At 40.5% G+C, this 9,585-nt stretch overlaps 1 non-coding gene across 1 annotated transcript; it reads left to right on the top strand.

The window, feature by feature from the left end:
- The first annotated feature begins 1,223 nt into the window (after window positions 1–1,223).
- On the top strand, window positions 1,224–1,306 carry TRNAL-CAG. Its single transcript has one exon. It is a non-coding gene; the product is annotated as a tRNA-Leu (tRNA).
- The last annotated feature ends 8,279 nt before the right edge of the window (window positions 1,307–9,585 follow it).

The raw sequence follows: 9,585 nt of genomic DNA, 5'->3' as shown, positions 1-9,585 counted from the left end.
GCTTTAAGCCACTCAGTATCTCTGAGACAGCTAAACTTCTCTTGGATTCTGAAAGTGGTCTACGCTTTTAGGGGGAATGATTGCTCTGGAGCATCAGTCCAGTGACAGGCACAGGTAGATGTTGCAAATGACATGTAGGTAGGCATAACATTCCACCACATGAACATCTTAGACAGTTCAGTTAAATATGTTTGTATATTCCATAAGAAAATACAAGTAGTTAGAATTAGAGGGTACAGAAAAGAACACACTGAGATCCAGTTCTTAGGGAAATAAAGTTTTATTGTTTTATTTTATTTTATATTTTATTTTATTTTTATTGTGGAGATTAGGTAACAGCCAACAGAAAAAGATGAACTACTTCTAATGAGAAAACTAAATGAAATTTAAATTTCAATTAATGAATGATACACAAGACACAAAAGAAGTGTGGGATGGATTCTGTATCAAAATAAGAGACCATATAAAAAGCTTACAACAAAGCTGGCTGTTCAATGCATGCTACAAAGTGCCATAAAGCAGAAGGCTGATATCTAGAAGGACCTGAGAGGTGAAAGGTGAAGGACTTGGGCTAAACAGATGGAGGAAAAGAAGTAAGAAGGACAACAGCACAGAAGAATGCATGGGAATGTTTTGCTGAAGGATGAAGACATTGGCTTTCACATTTACAGCAGCAGGTGCTCAGGGAAGAGACACTGCAATTCTTCAGGATTTCATGGATCTCAAGATTTTGATGATAGCTTAAAGCACAAAATGAGGTACAATAAAAAAGCTGGTCTATAGCTCATATTTATCAAAGAGGTGCAGGGACTGAATGTGGCTGAAAGCTGTGTTTGTTCCCTTGCAGCCAGAATTGCCCAGCAAAATCTTCATCCCACCTTTACTCACAGAATTAAAGTTGAAGGCCATTTAAATTAGTCTCTTAAACTTCACTCAGCAAAAACTTCCTTCACAACCAGAAACTGGGGGAAGTTCCTCACAGTGCAATGCTTCAGAGTTATTTTTCTTAAAAGCCTTTGGAGAAGAAAATTTTTCTGCCTGAGTTTTTATAGTTTAAGAGATGTTGTTGATTTAAATTTCTGTCTTTGAAAAACTTGTTCTCCTAACAACATCTTTTTGGACATCAGGGATTTTTTCCACAGTTTTCAATGTTTATCTTTCTGATACTCATTTTGATACACCCTAATGGAATTTCAGTGCCTGCCATGTAGGACAATTGCACAGTCAGGATGGCCGAGCGGTCTAAGGCGCTGTGTTCAGGTCGCAGTCTCCCCTGGAGGCGTGGGTTCGAATCCCACTTCTGACAACTTCTTTTCAAAAGCCACCTGGACGTGGTCCTGGGCAGCCTGCTCTGGGTGGCCCTGCTTGAGTGGGCAGTAGACCACAGGGACCTCTAATCCAACCTCGACTATTCTGGGATCCTATTAGGCATATTTAGACAACATGACACTGAAAGCACAAAGCAGCCTTGGGTTAAATGAAATATATAATATATAAAGAAAGGCAAAGAACTATGTCTGAGTGAAAAATTCAGATCTTCTTGACATTTGGTCAGTCACCTTTCTATATAATCTTTTAGGTGAAGGATCATGCTGTGGGTTTGTTAAGAGCTGTGCCAAATTTGATATGCTTTGAAGGCTAGATGGTATGGTCAATCACCTCGTCTTCATTAACAGTTTCAGGTCTTGCCAGAAATAACTGCTGTGCAAAGGGAGAACACTCTTCGCTATGTTAAAATTAGCTAAAATAGGGTGTCTCCTACTCAAATCTTTTCCTGGATTGCCAAATGATGTATAGCTGTTTGTGTTGCAGATAACGCTCCAGTGGGGACCATGCTAAAATCCCTGAAAGCTCATATTAAGCAAGACCTCTGGCTGAACTTTAACTCTGTGTTCAGAAGTGAGAGGCTGGTGCTATAAGCCACCCAGATCTACATCAAACACTGTGATTTTAATTGCACACTTAGCTAACTAAGATCAATTTAGATTAAATGAGCAATAAATTCCCAGCTATATAAAATGAACAAAACAGCATTTCAGATTAGCTTAATCTGTATATGGGGCACTTGCAGAAGTAATGATGGCAGAAAAGGAACAAAGTGGCCATCTAAACACTGGTAGGATCTTAGTACCTTTTGCCTTTGCGTGCAACAGATGTTTCCCTGAGTTGGTCAGTTGTATTACATAAGCCATAAAATAAAGACAGAAGGCTTAACAAATGATTGGCACAGATCCAACACTTAAATCAGCTTCAAGTAGTATGAGAAATGATGCTGCTTTGAGGGCAACTATAAGGAAAATCTATTCTGATAGAGTGTACCTATCCCATTTTGGCTGATTGCTGTTTGAACTCCCCCTGGTTAGAAGTACATTAGGGAGTATATATTTCAAACAAACATTGTGCAGCATTGTTAAGCACTCTGCATATATTTACCCTGTCTAAATGTTTGAAGTTACAAGCCACATATGAGTTTCTAATTTCTTTCTTCTTTTAATATGCCCCATTGGAAAATGTCAGTGCATCCACACATTGCACTTGTAGTGCCATTCCAAACCTCTGCAACATTTGCAATAAGTAAAGGAGAGACAGAGGCTGGAGCAAACATCTCTGGAGCTGAATGCTTATGGAAAACACCATTTGTCCTCTCTGTTCTTTTCTACAGAGATCTACAAAGCCTCTTTCACCATGCTGCCACAGAGTCCTGACTCATTTCTGTTCTTGGATTGGCTAAAGAGGTCACCATTGGCCTGAAGATTCCCATGATGGAGACCTACATGACAGGTTTCACAGCTGAATCTAAGATGACCTGCACTGATTCCCTCCAGATGTCTGGAGAGACAGAAATAACAAAGGGCTCCCTATGTATTTCAAAATGTTTCTTTTCCTTCTGCTGAGGAGAGGCCCTAGCACCCGATTGTGTTTCCATTCCTGGGACTGTTTCAGAAGAAGCCTGTTCCTTAAGCCACCCGATCCTCCACTCAGCCTGGGTTATCTTTTGTCTTTAAGGGAGAGCAGAGCATCTGCTTGCGGTGCCATGTGATGGAGTTGTACTTCCAAAGAGCTCTGCTGATCTCATCACTTTGAATGATGAAGGCTTAATGTCATGCACATGTTCAACTACCCCTCCCTGCATTCAGACCACTGCCATTTTTACAGCATGGTTGCATACAGCAGGCATCTCCTGAGATACTTCTCTGTGCTCCCACTCAACAAAAATCTTAAGACAAACAGAAAAGGATTGAAAAATGAAAAACAACATCAGAAAACACCAAACAGATCTCATGTGTTTCCATATCGTGATTTATTTATTTATTTTCCTACAGTGACAGCTATTGGCATTCAAATCTGGGGTTTAACAAAACAATGTAGGGCCTCTAGGTCCTGAAGGCTACAACAGCTCTCTCTTGTAATGATATAAGCTACCACAGGTTCTTTGCTCCCGTGACCTGATACTTCATTCACTATTGCTTTTGCTATTAGCTGTTATTAGCTGTATTATATGCCGTCAGCTTTTGTTTATTGCTATTTTGCTTTTAGTTTAAACCACACAAGAACTATCAAGACAACTGTCTTGTTCCAGGTTAATACAGCTCTCAGAGCCCAAAAGAGTAGAATAAATAACCTCCATGGCCAAGCAACCCTGCTGTATAAGTAGTTTACTGCAGGAGGTTAAAGTCAAGCAGAGACCAGACACCTTCAGAACATGTCGCAAGACTTGTTCTCATTCAAAATTTCAATGTATGGAAATTCAAGTACGTGTAGCACTTTCTTCCCATGTCTTTAGCAAGGGAAGAAAAAGAGTAAAAGACAGCATGAAACTCATTAAGCACTGTCCTTTCATTCTGGAAAGTATTGAGAGGCTGCATAAACACATGAAGAAAGCTTTAGAGCAGATGAAGAGATTAATGTCTTAGCTGGAATTGGCTTTAACAAGTGGGCTAGGTATTTCCCTCCTTGTGAGCAAAATAAAAAAGCCTTCACTTTTAGTTGCTAAATTAATATAATTATTCTTTAAATCCCAAATGAAGAAATGCAAACCTTTCCTGGTAGATACCTCCAACTTCACAAAACACCCCAGATGATGAGTGTGTCTTTCTGAAACAATCTGATGATTTCTTTTTCATCCAAAAAAGAAGCAAAGTCACCCTGTTTCAGCAGAGGGACATCCACATAAGGGGGGTTGCCACATGCTCCTGACTGCATGAGGCAAAACTGACCACTCTTTCCAGCATGTCATCCATGCAATATAGAGCAGATTAATGCATGACGCAATGGATAATCATCTGGCTCTTCCAGAAACATTGGTTTCATTACATGTATGTCATGGAACTGGTCAACACCTACGCATTAGAAATGTTTGGTATTCCTGATATTAAATGGTTTGGTCTGACCTACTGCTACTGCTCTGACTAGGTATAGACTCTCACTAAAATCCCAGATGTAGATGCAAGCTGTTCTCTTTATACTTGGATGCTACCCTTTGTGAGAGAGAAGGGGAGGGGAGGGGAGGGGAGGGGAGGGGAGGGGAGGGGAGGGGAGGGGAGGAATATGGCACAAAGTATATAAGGAAACATTAATGTATTTGTCTCAATTTAAACTAAGAACCTCATTGCACAGGAAACAGTGGCAGAGCTCTCAACACCTTTAATAAGATCACATTTAACCTCTATTTACTTGCTACTTCACAGCTTTTATCCTTAAAATATACTTACAGCACTCAGACCTAGAGCAAGCAAAGCTGAAACAGGCAAGGCTGGTGAGACAGAAGGAGGGAGAATTTCCTGGTCAGTCATCTATGCACACAAGAACAAAGCAGCCATGGTCAGCTCATATGTCACTGCAGCAAGCTCCAAAACCTCATAGAAATGTCCCAAGTATAGAGTGATAGTGAGTGCAACAGATTCTATCCAAATAATTCTGCTGCTGTAGTTAAAAAGGACTATGGATGGTAAGGCCAGAAAAAGCTGTTTTATCCACAAGTCCCATCTTCTTCTGCTTAACATGAGACACACATCACATCGTTCTAAAATCACATTTGGTGGTAACATAAATTGCTGACTGAGATGGGTAAGAAATGGCTTCTACAAATTCTTTGGTGATTTCTTGTTACCCCAGGAAAAGGATGGTAAGATGAAACCAGGGGTGTGGTGGCAGTGTGGGTTAAGAAACCTCACTGTATGTTCAAAGGCATGTGGTAAGCCTAGTGACAGATTGGAAACCAAGACTACCACCAGCAATCCCTGCTCTAAATAGGTTTCTGCTCATCTGGACTGGAGAGTCAAAGACAGTGGCATGGGATGTTACCATGCTAGTAACCCTATTGGCCATGCAAAAAAACATTAATTTATCCTGCCTGGCTTATTGAGACATTGGCACTGGATTCTGGATAGGTGAAACTGGTTTCCAAAGTACCTTAAATACCAGGCATGTGGTATGCTACAACTGCATCATAATTAGAAGAACACCAATATAAAACACTCTTGCTGCAGTGTCATGAAAGAGTTTTGGCTGTTCTCAAACTCCAAGTATTTGTATTTATGTCCTGAAATAAACAAAAATATATATATATATTTTTAAAAGGAAGGTATATGTATTTTTTTGCTTAAAGCTCAATCATCTCCTTATGATTCTTGCACAGATTCTTTCTTCCATTGCTCCACAAGTATATAATATTGAGTACATTATTTTCCTTCAAATGCCTGGGAAAGGAGGAGTTAATACATCATGGAAAATAGCTTTGTGTGGAAGACATTTGTTTTTATGAATCTGGCTCTAAGGCTCTCTCTCTAGTTTTAAAATTACTATCACAGCCAGATTGTGCATCAAAAAGATCCCACTTAGCAGAATATATGATCTCAAAAATGAATATCTGTTAGATTGTTCATACAGAGTGCTTTGAGAAATAACTTCTCACAGATGGAAAGCTATAAAAATGGTGTTCTGCTATCTTGTAGTTTGAACCACAATCTCAGAACATATGAAATATTGATATTGAGTCAAGCTGTACCTGGTTCCCCTTGAATGAATTCTTCCAAGTTCTTGACCTCTGTTCTAGTGCTGTTTCATTTTAGGCTGGAGTCCAATGGAAAAGAAAAAAAAATAAAAAAATAATAAAAAAACAACCCTTTTGTCCATGAGCAGAGGCAAATCAGGAATGACATACTGTTTTCTAACCAGCCTATTTGATATTTTATGCTACCTTTGAAGAGAATTGTTATAATAAAGTATAATGACATGAACGGTCACACGCATGAACATTTACTTGGTGTGAAGTGTTTTCACTGCTCTCCGTACAGAGTAGATATGTCTTGACAAAAAGAGATGGCATAGAAAGCACTGCTGACATTTTTAGGTGATGGAATAATGAAAATAAATGCTCATTACTGCTAGCTTTTTCTGAAGATTCTCTACTGACAGTACCTTTTGCACTGAAAAATGCTGACATCGTCAGCGTAGAGATCTATCTCTGAACAGGGAATTTTCCTCTTGAAGTCTCTCTTCATGCACCACTTCAGTCCTGGCAGTTTTCAGAGTGTACTGTAAGGATGCGTTCAAGCACAGTGCCTTTAAAACACTACTGAGGCCACACCAGAAGTACCCTTTCCTGGAAATTTTTTCACCATTCTCTCCAGGTGCTCCTAACCTTCGTAATAACAGTAATTCTCAGTGCCAAGGTCCCATTAGCTAGGAATCATTTAACCATTCACAGAAAACATCCAGCATTGTGTTCCAAGATCCATGTTTCCTGACCAGAGCCTGTTGCCTCAAGCCTGTTGATCTTGAGCTGCAGTTTGACTGTGACGTGTTGCGAGCAGGACAAACGCCAACACTTGACACCCCAGAGTCCACTCCCAAACTAACGGAGACCCTAGAGGAGCAGATGGAGATCCAGAGAAGTGGATGGAAACTGCTACTCTCTGCCATGAGCTGACATGGGATCATTATACCCTGCTCCTTCTTTCTTTTTCTTTTTCTTTTCCTTTTTCTTTTTCTTTTTCTTTTTCGTTTTCGTTTTCTTTTTCTTTTTCTTTTTCTTTTTCTTTTTCTTTTTTTTTCTTTTTTTCTTTTTCTTTTTTTTTCTTTCTTTTTCTTTTTCTTTTTCTTTTTCTTTTTCTTTTTCTTTTTCTTTTTCTTTTCCTTTTTCTTTTTCTTTTTCTTTTTCTTTTTCTTTTTCTTTTTCTTTTTCTTTTTCTTTTTTTTTCTTTTTTTCTTTTTCTTTTTTTTTATTTCTTTTTCTTTTTCTTTTTCTTTTTCTTTTTATTTTTCTTTTTCTTTTTCTTTTTCTTTTTCTTTTTCTTTTTCTTTTTCTTTTCCTTTCTTTTTTAATAAATAAGTAACTCATAGGCAGCACCTTGTCCCAGTCAAGCTCTTGTTTAGTTCACCTCAGTATAGCAGACCATTTGCAGGTATATCGCTTTTATTTTCCATACCTTTCCTTTCTACTTATTTATTAACCCTCACCTAATAAATATTTTATTAAGTTATTCTCAGTGCTTGGATTGATTTAGAAAAAGCTCTGTGACAGGTTTTAAAGCTGAATATCTCAAAAATGTTATTTTATCACCACCGGATATTCCATATAAGTGCTAATATTCATTGGTCCTTTCTGCAGGACAAAAGTGATCTGAAGTGTGCTCCATGAGGACATCGCTGTCATTCCTCCCATTTCTCCTTGTCCAGTTCAGGACTCAGTAGCCTGAAAGATGCTCAAAAATCTGATGCAAAAAAATAGTGTTAAAAGTGCTTTTTCAGGCAGTGTTTGTGGGAGGGGTGATATTCTCCCATTTCCCCCAGAAAGGCAGCAACAGAGGTGTTTTTTGCAGGTCCACGTGTCCATGCAGTTCAGCATGGATTGGGCTCCTTTAGACCTACATTAACACCTTTCCTCTGTGTTTCCAGATCTCATTGATGCAGCACAGCTTTCAGCTCTAGGGGAAGCTGAAAGCCCTCTGCTGCAGCTTGCCCAGGGACTGCAAGAAACCCTGAAATCCAGTCCTTGTGCTCTGCCACACAGCCATGGGGTCACACACCATGCACTGTGAGTAGGTGCTGGGGGTGGTAAAAACCCCTTGCTGCCATTTATGACAGAAAGCCATGCAAAGGAAGAAGAATGGAGGCAAAGCAAAACAAAAGTAATAGGAAGTGCCATGATTGCCTGCTTTTTCTTCTTTCTCTTGGAAATACAAAGGGAGAAGTAAAAACAGCTGTCAGGGAGAATTCAGTCTTGGATTCTCATTCACTTCATTCATTCTTTGTATTCTTTGTTGCTTGCATTAACGAAATGTCTCTTGCAGTTCTTGTGCAGTAAGATCTTCTACCTTCATATCACATAGGTTTGTTGCTTTATCTCAGCAAGCAAACAAGCAGCCTTTGGACTGATGGGCCATATTTGCCCAAGTGAAATAAGATGCACCTGAGCCAAGAACATCCCTGCAGGCAAAACAGCCCAGATGGGCTGACGTCCTCTGGAGATGCCTCACTCCATGTCCTTAGGATATAAGGAATACATGTGCATCCTATCCAGTACCTAAAGGGGGCCTACAGGAAGCTGGGGAGGGACTCTTTATCATGGAATATAGGGATAGGGCAAGGAGTAATGGCTTTAAACTAAAAGAGGGGAGGTTTAGATTAGATATATGGAGGAACTTCCTTATGCAGAGGGTGGTGAGGCACTGGCACAGGCTGCCCAGAGAAGCTGTGGATGCCTCATCCCTGGAGGTGTTCAAGGCCAGGCTGGATGGGGCTTTGGGCAACCTGGTCTGGTAGGAGGTTTCCGGGATCATGGCAGGGGGATAGGAATTAAATGATCCTTGAGGTCCTTTCCAACCCACACCATTCTGTGATTCTATGATTCTATGATTCTATGAACATCAGAATACTGTGCTTCAGTCACATGCCTGAAGTTGACACTTGTGCCCCCAACGTTTTCATCAGACATTAGCTTCAAATGAATTTATCTTTCAAAATATTAAATAAAACATGTGATCTCTCTCCTCGCAACAGGGCAGTCTTTGCAGGGACAATGGGTCCAGTCAGGGACCTGCTGTGGCTCTGCCACAGGAGCTGGGAATGTGTCCTACAGACCAGGGCAGCTTGCAGTTCCCCTGGGCCACAAGCTCACATCCACATGGCCAGAAGAGTATGTGAAATCCAACCTCATCAAGCGGTCTGGAAACAGGGTTGTCTGGAAAAGCATTAGGGAAGGGCCTTAAAACCTGTCCACTGCAGCAGGTTTAGATTAAGACAGGTATGTCGCAGACAATCCCACTGCAAAGGCTGGAGCCTGTGGCTCCCATTCAGCTTGCACAGATGACATTCCTTGCACCGACTGACTTCATGCTAAAAACCAACTCTGACAACCATCTCGATTACAGGTCCCACCAGGAGCAGGTGGTAGCCATTTGCTCTGTAAAGCACCATGTGTGTTGAGCCCACTAACGGATGAGTAGTACATTGTCATAGATTGTCCTGTTTTTCCTGATCTCATGTAGGTACACAGCAATTCCGTCACCTAGCACCATGATGGGAGCCTCAGTGGTGACCCCATGTTAGTGCTCGCAGAGGACGTCTTCCCACCCACGCGTT

The sequence above is a fragment of the Aythya fuligula genome, chromosome 3 (genome assembly GCF_009819795.1).
Source record: "Aythya fuligula isolate bAytFul2 chromosome 3, bAytFul2.pri, whole genome shotgun sequence".
Classification (NCBI taxonomy): Eukaryota; Metazoa; Chordata; class Aves; order Anseriformes; family Anatidae; genus Aythya; species Aythya fuligula.
The sequence above is the reverse complement of the archived record's forward strand: the minus strand, read 5'-3'. Positions and strand labels throughout refer to the sequence as shown.